Raw genomic sequence first — 12,916 nt, 5'->3', positions numbered from 1 at the left:
ATGCTTAACGTCACCCACCACTGTAACAGTCCATTGTCATAAATTTAGGCCCCGGCACCCAGGCAGAGGAGAGAGGTCCCGTAACAGAGAATCTGGCTTCATGTCAGCAGAGAATCAGTCTTCATGTCATAGCAGAGAATCAGGCTTCACGTCACACAACACTGGAACAGTCCATTGTCATTAATTTAGGCCCCGGCACCCAGGCAGAAGAGAGAGGTCCCGTAACAGAGAATCTGGCTTCATGTCAGCAGAGAATAAGTCTTCATGTCATAGCAGAGAATCAGGCTTCACGTCACCCAACACTGGAACAGTCCATTGTCATAAATTTAGGCCCCGGCACCCAGGCAGAAGAGAGAGGTCCCGTAACAGAGAATCTGGCTTCATGTCACCAGAGAATCAGTCTTCATGTCATAGCATAGAATCAGGCTTCACGTCACCCAACACTGGAACAGTCCTTTGTCAGATATTTAGGCCCCGGCACCCAGGCAGAGGAGAGAGGTCCCGTAACAGAGAATCTGGCTTCATGTCAGTAGAGAATCAGTCTTCATATCATAGCATAGAATTATGCTTTACGTCACCCAACACTGGTATAGTCCATTGTCATAAATTTAGGTCCCGGCACCCAGGCAGAGGAGAGAGGTCCCGTAACAGAGAATCTGGCTTCATGTCAGCAGAGAATCAGTCTTCATATCATAGCAGAGAATCATGCTTCACATCACCCACCACTGGAACAGTCCATTGTCATAAATTTAGGCCCCTGCACCCAGGCAGAGGAGAGAGGTCCCGTAACAGAGAATCTGGCTTCATGTCAGCAGAGAATCAGTCTTCATATCATAGCAGAAAATCAGGCTTGATGTCACCCACCACTGTAAAAGTCCATTGTCAGATATTTAGGCCCCGGCACCAAGGCAGAGGAGAGAGGTCCCGTAACAGAGAATCTGGCTTCATGTCAGCTGAGAATCAGTCTTCATGTCGTAGCAGAGAATCAGGCTTCACGTCACCCAACACTGGTATAGTCCATTGTCAGATATTTAGGCCCCGGCACCCAGGCAGAGGAGAGAGGTCCCGTAACAGAGAATCTGGCTTCATGTCAGCAGAGAATCAGTTTTCATGTCATAGCAGAGAATCAGGCTTCACGTCACCCACCACTGTAACAGTCCATTGTCATAAATTTAGGCCCCGGCACCCAGGCAGAGGAGAGAGGTCCTGTAACAGAGATTCTGGCTTCATGTCAGCAGAGAATCAGTCTTCATATCATAGCAGAGAATCATGCTTAATGTCACCCACCACTGTAACAGTCCATTGTCATAAATTTAGGCCCCGGCACCCAGGCAGAGGAGAGAGGTCCCGTAACAGAGAATCTGGCTTCATGTCAGCAGAGAATCAGTCTGCATATCATAGCAGAGAATCAGGCTTCACGGCACCCACCACTGTAACAGTCCATTGTCATAAATTTAGGCCCCGGCACCCAGGCAGAGGAGAGAGGTCCCGTAACAGAGAATCTGGCTTCATGTCAGCAGAGAATCAGTCTTCATGTCATAGCAGAGAATCAGGCTTCACGTCACCCAACACTGGAACAGTCCATTGTCATTAATTTAGGCCCCGGCACCCAGGCAGAAGAGAGAGGTCCCGTAACAGAGAATCTGGCTTCATGTCAGCAGAGAATAAGTCTTCATGTCATAGCAGAGAATCAGGCTTCACGTCACCCAACACTGGAACAGTCCATTGTCATAAATTTAGGCCCCGGCACCCAGGCAGAAGACAGAGGTCCCGTAACAGAGAATCTGGCTTCATGTCACCAGAGAATCAGTCTTCATGTCATAGCATAGAATCAGACTTCACGTCACCCAACACTGGAACAGTCCTTTGTCAGATATTTAGGCCCCGGCACCCAGGCAGAGGAGAGAGGTCCCGTAACAGAGAATCTGGCTTCATGTCAGCAGAGAATCAGTCTTCATATCATAGCATAGAATTATGCTTTACGTCACCCAACACTGGTATAGTCCTTTGTCATAAATTTAGGTCCCGGCACCCAGGCAGAGGAGAGAGGTCCCGTAACAGAGAATCTGGGTTCATGTCAGCAGAGAATCAGTCTTCATATCATAGCATAGAATTATGCTTTACGTCACCCAACACTGGTATAGTCCATTGTCATAAATTTAGGCCCCGGCACCCAGGCAGAGGAGAGAGGTCCCGTAACAGAGAATCTGGCATCATGTCAGCAGAGAATCAGTCTTCATATCATAGCAGAAAATCATGCTTCACGTCACCCAACACTGGTATAGTCCATTGTCAGATATTTAGGCCCCGGCACCCAGGCAGAGGAGAGAGGTCCCGTAACAGAGAATCTGGCTTCATGTCAGCAGAGAATCAGTTTTCATGTCATAGCAGAGAATCAGGCTTCACGTCACCCACCACTGTAACAGTCCATTGTCATAAATTTAGGCCCCGGCACCCAGGCAGAGGAGAGAGGTCCTGTAACAGAGAATCTGGCTTCATGTCAGCAGAGAATCAGTCTTCATATCATAGCAGAGAATCATGCTTAACGTCACCCAACACTGGAACAGTCCATTGTCATAAATTTAGGACCCGGCACCCAGGCAGAGGAGAGAGGTCCCGTAACAGAGAATCTGGCTTCATGTCAGCAGAGAATCAGTCTGCATATCATAGCAGAGAATCAGGCTTCACGGCACCCACCACTGTAACAGTCCATTGTCATAAATTTAGGCCCCGGCACCCAGGCAGAAGAGAGAGGTCCCGTAACAGAGAATCTGGCTTCATGTCAGCAGAGAATCAGTCTGCATGTCATAGCAGAGAATCAGGCTTCATGTCACCCAACATTGGAACAGTCCATTGTCAGAAATTTAAGCCCCGTCACCCAGACAGAGGAGATGTTCATTCAACTTTGGGTAGCCTCGCAATATAATGGTAAAATGAAAATAAAAATAGGATTGAATGAGGAAGTGCCCTGGAGTCCAATAATATATGGTTAAGGGGAGGTAGTTAATGTCTAATCTGCACAAGGGACGGGCAGATCCTGTGGGATCCAGGCCTGGTTCATTTTTATGAACGTCAGCTTGTCCACATTGGCTGTAGACAGGCGGCTGCGTTTGTCTGTAATGACGCCCCCTGCCGTGCTGAATACACGTTCAGACAAATTGCTGGCCGCCGGGCAGGCCAGCACCTCCAAGGCATAAAAGGCTAGCTCTGGCCACGTGGACAATTTAGAGACCCAGAAGTTGAATGGGGCCGAACCATCAGTCAGTACGTGGAGGGGTGTGCACACGTACTGTTCCACCATGTTAGTGAAATGTTGCCTCCTGCTAACACGTTGCGTATCAGGTGGTGGTGCAGTTAACTGTGGCGTGTTGACAAAACTTTTCCACATCTCTGCCATGCTAACCCTGCCCTCAGAGGAGCTGGCCGTGACACAGCTGCCTTGGCGACCTCTTGCTCCTCCTCTGCCTTGGCCTTGGGCTTCCACTTGTTCCCCTGTGACATTTGGGAATGCTCTCAGTAGCGCGTCTACCAACGTGCGCTTGTACTCGCGCATCTTCCTATCACGCTCCAGTGCAGGAAGTAAGGTGGGCACATTGTCTTTGTACCGTGGATCCAGCAGGGTGGCAACCCAGTAGTCCGCACAGGTTAAAATGTGGGCAACTCTGCTGTCGTTGCGCAGGCACTGCAGCATGTAGTCGCTCATGTGTGCCAGGCTGCCCAGGGGTAAGGACAAGCTGTCCTCTGTGGGAGGCGTATCGTCATCGTCCTGCCTTTCCCCCCAGCCACGCACCAGTGATGGACCCGAGCTGCGTTGGGTGCCACCCCGCTGTGACCATGCTTCATCCTCATCCTCATCCTCCTCCACCTCCTCCTCATCCTCGTCCTCCAGTAGTGGGCCCTGGCTGGCCACATTTGAACCTGGCCTCTGCTGTTGCAAAAAACCTCCCTCTGAGTCACTTCGAAGAGACTGGCCTGAAAGTGCTAAAAATGACCCCTCTTCCTCCTCCTCCTCCTCCTCCTCCTGGGCCACCTCCTCTTCCATCATCGCCCTAAGTGTTTTCTCAAGGAGACATAGAAGTGGTATTGTAACGCTGATAACGGCGTCATCGCCACTGGCCATGTTGGTGGAGTACTCGAAACAGCGCAACAGGGCACACAGGTCTCGCATGGAGGCCCAGTCATTGGTGGTGAAGTGGTGCTGTTCCGCAGTGCGACTGACCCGTGCGCGCTGCAGCTGAAACTCCACTATGGCCTGCTGCTGCTCGCACAGTCTGTCCAGCATGTGCAAGGTGGAGTTCCACCTGGTGGGCACGTCGCATATGAGGCAGTGAGCGGGAAGGCCGAAGTTACGCTGTAGCGCAGACAGGCGAGCAGCAGCAGGATGTGAACGCCGTAAGCGCGAACAGACGGCCCGCACTTTATGCAGCAGCTATGCTTGCGCCAAGCAAGGGATGTGCGTCAAACCGGCTAGTCCCAGAGCTGCAACGAGATTTCGCCCATTATCACACACCACCAGGCCGGGCTTGAGGCTCACTGGCACCAACCACTCGTCGGTCTGTTGTTCAAGGCCCGTCCACAGCTCCTGCGCGGTGTGGGGTTTGTCCCCCAAACAGATACGTTTTAGAACTGCCTGCTGACGTTTACCCCGGGCTGTGCTGAAGTTGGTGGTGAAGGTGTTACGCTGACCGCATGAGGAGCCGGTAGAGGAGGAGGAAGCGGAGGAGGAAGCAACAGGAGGCAAACTGAAGCGCCCTGCAATCCTCGGTGGTGGAAGGACATGCGCCAAACTGCTATCCGCCTCAGGCCCAGCCGCCACTGCATTTACCCAGTGTGCTGTTATGGAGATATACCGTGCTTGCTGGTCCACGTATCCGTAGTCAGGTGCACCTTGCCACAGATGGCGTTGCGCAGTGCACACCTGATTTTGTCCCCCACTTGGTTGTGCAGGGAAGGAAAAGTAGTGGCGGCTGGGCACGACGTACTGTGGGACAGCCACCGCCATAAGGACTTTAAAACTCTCCGTCTCCACCAGACGGAATGACAGCATTTCAAAGGCCAGTAATTTAGAAATGCTGGCATTCAGGGCCAGGGATCGCGGGTGGGTAGGGGTTACTTCCTCTTCCGCTCCAGTGTTTGGGAGAAGGAGAGCTCAACGCTTCCGTGGGACATTGTGGAGATGCTTGGTGACCCAGGTGGTGGTGTTGCTGGCAGATCCTCTGTTTGCGGGGTGGCAGGTGGCACTGTCACTCCAGAGGAGGATGAAGAGGCCGGGACTGCAGCAGAAGAGGAAGCAGGAGGAGCCAGAGACCTTTCTTGGTTTTTGAGGTGTCTGTTCCACTGCAGCTCGTGCTTTGCACTTAGACGCTGGTCATGCAGGTTGTGCTCAGGTTGAGAACGTTTATGCCTCGCTTCAGGCTCTGATGGCACAGCGTGCAAACCACTCGTGTCTTGTCGTCAGCACATTGTCTGAAGAACTGCCACGCCAGGGAACTCCTTGGAGCTGGCTTTGGTGTGCTCGGTCCCTTGCTGCGGTGGGCAGTAGCAGGCGTACTGTCTAGAGGACGGCCGCTCCGCTTTTGCACCCTGCTCCCTCTTCTGCTGTGCTGGTGCCTCTGTGCGACCACCACCTCTTCCTCCGAACTACATAGGTCACTCGCATGACCTTGATTCCATGTGGGGTCGAGGACCTCATCGTCCTCCACATCATCTTCCACCCAGTCTTCACCCCTGCCCTCGTTGTTGTTCTGCACACTGCAGAAAGCCCCAGCAGTTGGCACCTGTGTTTCGTCATCATCCGAGACGTGCTGCGATGGTCCTTCCATGTCCTCATCTTGAAAGATAAGTGGTTGGGCATCGGTGCACTCAATCTCTTCCACTTCTGGGGCAGGGCTAGGAGGATGGCCCTGGGAAACCAAAAGAGTCATCAAAAGGCAGAGGAGACTGCTGCATGACTTGGGGCTCAGACTGCTTGGCTGATGTGCAAGGGGGTGAGGTGAAAGACTGATGGACATCGGCTGCAGGTGCCATCTGTGGTCTTTCAGCAGGAGACTGGGTGGGAGACAATGTGAAGGAACTGGAGCCACTGTCAGCAACCCAATCTACTATCACCTGTACTTGTCAGGCCTCACCATTCGTAGAGCCGCATTAGAACAGAGGATTTTGAGAGAACGAGGCCCCTCTCACCAAGGCACAGCAGGGGTTAATACATGGAAAAAGGGGGTACATGTCACCCAGCAATAGAACAGAGGATTTTGAGAGAACGAGGCCCCTGTCACCCAGGCACAGCAGGGGTTAATACACGGCAAAAGGGGGTACATGTCACCCAGCAATAGAACAGAGGAATTTGAGAGATTTAGGCCCCTGTCTCCCAGGCACAGCAGGGGTTAATTCACGGCAAAAGGGGGTTCATGTCACCCAGCAATAGAACAGAGGATTCTGAGAGAACGAGGCCCCTGTCACCCAGGCACAGCAGGGGTTAATTCACGGCAAAAGGGGGTTCATGTCACCCAGCAATAGAACAGAGGATTCTGAGAGAACGAGGCCCCTGTCACCCAGGCACAGCAGGGGTTAATACACGGCAAAAGGGGGTACATGTCACCCAGCAATAGAACAGAGGATTCTGAGAGAACGAGGCCCCTGTCACCCAGGCACAGCAGGGGTTAATACACGGCAAAAGGGGGTTCATGTCACCCAGCAATAAAACAGAGGATTTTGAGAGAACGAGGCCCCTGTCACCCAGGCACAGCAGGGGTTAATTCACGGCAAAAGGGGGTTCATGTCACCCAGCAATAGAACAGAGGATTTTGAGAGAACGAGGCCCCTGTCACCCAGGCACAGCAGGGGTTAATACACGGCAAAAGGGGGTTCATGTGCAGTGTCCCAGGGGGTCAGTAGTGTGTGCTGGGCTTTGTAGTGCAGATTGACCACTAACCTGGGATCCACTGTCGTCTTCAAATCGGGGCGAATGCTGGAACAGGCAGGTAGTTAAAGAGTTCGTGACGCCAGTGTCAATTAAACGGTGACACGCCGTGTAAAGTATGGTGGAAGAATGAAGCAAGCACAGGATAGCCAACAAAAACTGGAACTTTTACTGAATATCAGTCAGGATAATACACGGACACTGGTAGTGCACAGTTCCATAAAAGACGGTTGGTTTTAGAAGAATACAGGTGGTTCTTGACATTACAGGAAGGCCGGTCTTAGCGATGAATTATACAGAGTGTTAATTACAGGAGTTGCAGTACAGGCGGCTTGCACACTATTCCTGACTGGTCCTGCTACATGTGACTTTCCTCCAAGGTCTAATGCCCTTTATCTGGCGTACCCTTGAAGCTGTCCTTATCTAGTACCTCCTCTGTTATCTTGAGTACCTCTCGCTTTATCTGATCGGCCTCTGTGGTAATCTGTGTCTTGGCTTGTGGCTCGCTTATGCTGCTTCAGCTGAACGGATGGTGACTCAGGAGGGGAACCTTTTCCTTGGATCCGGAACCCGGTTACAGGGCCTTTACTACCCTCTCCTAATCGACAGGCTTCAGGCCTGCTATGCTCTCACAGGCCCATAGCCTTGCTTTCTCTCAGACACAGGATCATTTCTGACCTCTGCTTCCCACTGTCTGTCTCCTCTGCTACTACTTCCTGACTGGGCCTTATATAACCTAGGGTTCCCTAGCTCCCTCTAGTGACTCAGAGCTGGAACTACACCCTAGCCGGCCTGCAAAATGCACGTTTCACAGTAACAGGAAAATACATAGCATGACATTATAAGATATTCTATACCAACCTCCCCATAAATACAGGGGGAACGACAATACCCAAGTGACCCTTCAGTAGTGACGGGGTATTACTCTCCCGTACACTACATACCCCGCTGCTTTAAGCTGAGTACGACCTCGTACTCCATCAGGGCCCGCCCAACTGGAATCATGACCTGCAATAGAGGAAGACACATGCATACATACATATATGTCATTTACACTCCTATCAGACCCAATTGGAAATGGCGAAGTGCGGTGACAAGGGGCGTCGTTCTCTTTTTCACAGGATAAGTGAGTGGAACGGGGGCGCTGACCTGGCACAGCGGATGCTGAAAGAACCAGGATAGTCCATGACAATAAATAAGTCCATAATAAATTAACATCTCAGAGGCTTGCACATAGGAAGTCCATCTCTGGGCACATAGACGTGAATAAAAACAACCGGTTATTGAACACTGTCAGCAGCACATATATAAAATGACAATACAGGACTCTGACAATACCAGGGCCATGTTATCCTGGCAAGTCCTGCTTACCCTTTAAAATAGTGCTGACATAAAAATGTCTTTTCAACCTGAAATGGGGGTAAAAAGGGAAAAACAGTGCAAAATAAGGCACAACTGGGATTGTAGCAGCAAACCGGATGTCCCAAACAAAACAAAGGCAACTGGAAGCATTGATACACAGTGGCACATTATTTAACTAGGATGCCACCGGCCGTGGGTAACTGGCAGCGAGCTTCACCAGCTCTGCCAAATGGAGGGACAAACGGCCATTAAGGAGATGAACAAGAGGGCAAAAGTACTCACAGACGAGTATCATGTTCCTCCTCAGATGACGAGTCGACATAGGGAACCTGCAGCAATTCTTCTGGCAAGGACGGCCACATTTGGAACCCGTCTCCCCTGACAATTTTTAGAGGGGGAGGTTTGTCTTTCACGGCCTCCATTTCGGCCTCCGTTCTCGGGAATGGAAACCACTGCACTCCTCCAGCGCAGCCAAGGTCCGCCACCCAGTACACCCTCTTGCGCAGGGCCTCTAGTTCAGCTTTCGTGCAGGTCGTCAGGGGTACCGGAGGTTCAGTGACAGTGCTTGCTGGGGTTCCGGTGGCAGCTGCTGCTTGACGTCGGGCCTCTGCGCATTCTTCCGCCCGCTGGCAGCTGTCCAGCCGCTCTCTCTCCTCTTCTCTCACTGGGTGCAAGGACGACACTGGCTCCTCCCACACACTGGGCCGGTCAACCTCCATCTGAGGCCCGCCTCCCAGGCGTAACTCTTCGGGGACGTCAGCCGCATCATCACTTCTCCAGGTGGGTGGCGCTCCAGGACAATCTCCTCCTTCTTCTTGGAGGGTTTCGGCGCCAAATATTCGCGCCTCTGCACATCCTGATGGCGCAGTAAAAAGCCTCATGGCGTCGGCGGCCATTTTAGGTGTCCTGATGCTGCAATTCACTGACAGCAAGCAGGATGATGAAAAGTCCAGTAAAACACAGTCCACAAATGCGATTTTCTCTCTGGGGGTAGCGCAACACAGTATAGCGTCTTTGATTCCTCCCAGGCGCAATTGTAATCCACAGATTTCAGAAATAAAGGTTACAGTCTTTGTAATACGGTGGTGGAGTAATTAAAGCACACAGTTCACACTTCTCTGCACTGTAGAAGTATGCGTATCCTGTTCGTGACGCCAAAAAGAGCGATGCAGTGTCCCAGGGGGTCAGTAGTGTGTGCTGGGCTTTGTAGTGCAGATTGACCACTAACCTGGGATCCACTGTCGTCTTCAAATCGGGGCGAATGCTGGAACAGGCAGGTAGTTAAAGAGTTCGTGACGCCAGTGTCAATTAAACGGTGACACGCCGTGTAAAGTATGGTGGAAGAATGAAGCAAGCACAGGATAGCCAACAAAAACTGGAACTTTTACTGAATATCAGTCAGGATAATACACGGACACTGGTAGTGCACAGTTCCATAAAAGACGGTTGGTTTTAGAAGAATACAGGTGGTTCTTGACATTACAGGAAGGCCGGTCTTAGCGATGAATTATACAGAGTGTTGATTACAGGAGATTGCAGTACAGGCGGCTTGCACACTATTCCTGACTGGTCCTGCTACATGTGACTTTCCTCCAAGGTCTAATGCCCTTTATCTGGCGTACCCTTGAAGCTGTCCTTATCTAGTACCTCCTCTGTTATCTTGAGTACCTCTCGCTTTATCTGATCGGCCTCTGTGGTAATCTGTGTCTTGGCTTGTGGCTCGCTTATGCTGCTTCAGCTGAACGGATGGTGACTCAGGAGGGGAACCTTTTCCTTGGATCCGGAACCCGGTTACAGGGCCTTTACTACCCTCTCCTAATCGACAGGCTTCAGGCCTGCTATGCTCTCACAGGCCCATAGCCTTGCTTTCTCTCAGACACAGGATCATTTCTGACCTCTGCTTCCCACTGTCTGTCTCCTCTGCTACTACTTCCTGACTGGGCCTTATATAACCTAGGGTTCCCTAGCTCCCTCTAGTGACTCAGAGCTGGAACTACACCCTAGCCGGCCTGCAAAATGCACGTTTCACAGTAACAGGAAAATACATAGCATGACATTATAAGATATTCTATACCAACCTCCCCATAAATACAGGGGGAACGACAATACCCAAGTGACCCTTCAGTAGTGACGGGGTATTACTCTCCCGTACACTACACATGTCACCCAGCAATAGAACAGAGGATTCTGAGAGAACGAGGCCCCTGTCACCCAGGCACAGCAGGGGTTAATTCACGGCAAAAGGGGGTTCATGTCACCCAGCAATAGAACAGAGGATTCTGAGAGAACGAGGCCCCTGTCACCCAGGCACAGCAGGGGTTAATTCACGGCAAGAGGGGGTTCATGTCACCCAGCAATAGAACAGAGGATTCTGAGAGAACGAGGCCCCTGTCACCCAGGCACAGCAGGGGTTAATACACGGCAAAAGGGGGTTCATGTCACCCAGCAATAGAACAGAGGATTTTGAGAGAACGAGGCCCCTGTCACCCAGGCACAGCAGGGGTTAATTCACGGCAAAAGGGGGTTCATGTCACCCAGCAATAGAACAGAGGATTCTGAGAGAACGAGGCCCCTGTCACCCAGGCACAGCAGGGGTTAATTCACGGCAAAAGGGGGTTCATGTCACCCAGCAATAGAACAGAGGATTCTGAGAGAACGAGGCCCCTGTCACCCAGGCACAGCAGGGGTTAATACACGGCAAAAGGGGTTCATGTCACCCAGTATTAGAACAGAGGATTCTGAGAGAACGAGGCCCCTGTCACCCAGGCACAGCAGGGGTTAATACACGGCAAAAGGGGGTACATGTCACCCAGCAATAGAACAGAGGATTCTGAGAGAACGAGGCCCCTGTCACCCAGGCACAGCAGGGGTTAATACACGGCAAAAGGGGGTTCATGTCACCCAGCAATAGAACAGAGGATTTTGAGAGAACGAGGCCCCTGTCACCCAGGCACAGCAGGGGTTAATACACGGCAAAAGGGGGTTCATGTCACCCAGCAATAGAACAGAGGATTGTGAGAGATTTAGGCCCCTGTCACCCAGGCACAGCAGGGGTTAATTCACGGCAAAAGGGGGTTCATGTCACCCAGCAATAGAACAGAGGATTTTGAGAGATTTAGGCCCCTGTCACCCAGGCACAGCAGGGGTTAATTCACGGCAAAAGGGGGTTCATGTCACCCAGCAATAGAACAGAGGATTTTGAGAGAACGAGGCCCCTGTCACCCAGGCACAGCAGGGGTTAATACAGGGCAAAAGGGGGTTCATGTCACCCAGCAATAGAACAGAGGATTTTGAGAGAACGAGGCCCCTGTCACCCAGGCACAGCAGGGGTTAATTCACGGCAAAAGGGGGTTCATGTCACCCAGCAATAGAACAGAGGATTCTGAGAGAACGAGGCCCCTGTCACCCAGGCACAGCAGGGGTTAATTCACGGCAAAAGGGGGTTCATGTCACCCAGCAATAGAACAGAGGATTTTGGGAGATTTAGGCCCCTGTCACCCAGGCACAGCAGGGGTTAATTCACGGCAAAAGGGGGTTCATGTCGCCCAGCAATAGAACAGAGGATTTTGAGAGAACGAGGCCCCTGTCACCCAGGCACAGCAGGGGTTAATTCACGGCAAAAGGGGGTTCATGTCACCCAGCAATAGAACAGAGGATTTTGAGAGAACAAGGCCCCTGTCACCCAGGCACAGCAGGGGTTAATTCACGGCAAAAGGGGGTTCATGTCACCCAGCAATAGAACAGAGGATTCTGAGAGAACGAGGCCCCTGTCACCCAGGCACAGCAGGGGTTAATACACGGCAAAAGGGGGTTCATGTCACCCAGCAATAGAACAGAGGATTCTGAGAGAACGAGGCCCCTGTCACCCAGGCACAGCAGGGGTTAATAGACCGCAAAAGGGGGTTCATGTCACCCAGCAATAGAACAGAGGATTTTGAGAGAACGAGGCCCCTGTCACCCAGGCACAGCAGGGGTTAATACACGGCAAAAGGGGGTTCATGTCACCCAGCAATAGAACAGAGGATTGTGAGAGATTTAGGCCCCTGTCACCCAGGCACAGCAGGGGTTAATTCACGGCAAAAGGGGGTTCATGTCACCCAGCAATAGAACAGAGGATTTTGAGAGATTTAGGCCCCTGTCACCCAGGCACAGCAGGGGTTAATTCACGGCAAAAGGGGGTTCATGTCACCCAGCAATAGAACAGAGAATTTTGAGAGAACGAGGCCCCTGTCACCCAGGCACAGCAGGGGTTAATACAGGGCAAAAGGGGGTTCATGTCACCCAGCAATAGAACAGAGGATTTTGAGAGAACGAGGCCCCTGTCACCCAGGCACAGCAGGGGTTAATTCACGGCAAAAGGGGGTTCATGTCACCCAGCAATAGAACAGAGGATTCTGAGAGAACGAGGCCCCTGTCACCCAGGCACAGCAGGGGTTAATTCACGGCAAAAGGGGGTTCATGTCGCCCAGCAATAGAACAGAGGATTTTGAGAGAACGAGGCCCCTGTCACCCAGGCACAGCAGGGGTTAATTCACGGCAAAAGGGGGTTCATGTCACCCAGCAATAGAACAGAGGATTTTAAGAGAACAAGGCCCCTGTCACCCAGGCACAGCAGGGGTTAATACACGGCAAAAG

The sequence above is a fragment of the Bufo gargarizans genome, unplaced genomic scaffold (assembly GCF_014858855.1).
Source record: "Bufo gargarizans isolate SCDJY-AF-19 unplaced genomic scaffold, ASM1485885v1 original_scaffold_1054_pilon, whole genome shotgun sequence".
Classification (NCBI taxonomy): Eukaryota; Metazoa; Chordata; class Amphibia; order Anura; family Bufonidae; genus Bufo; species Bufo gargarizans.
This window is presented reverse-complemented; position numbering follows the sequence as displayed.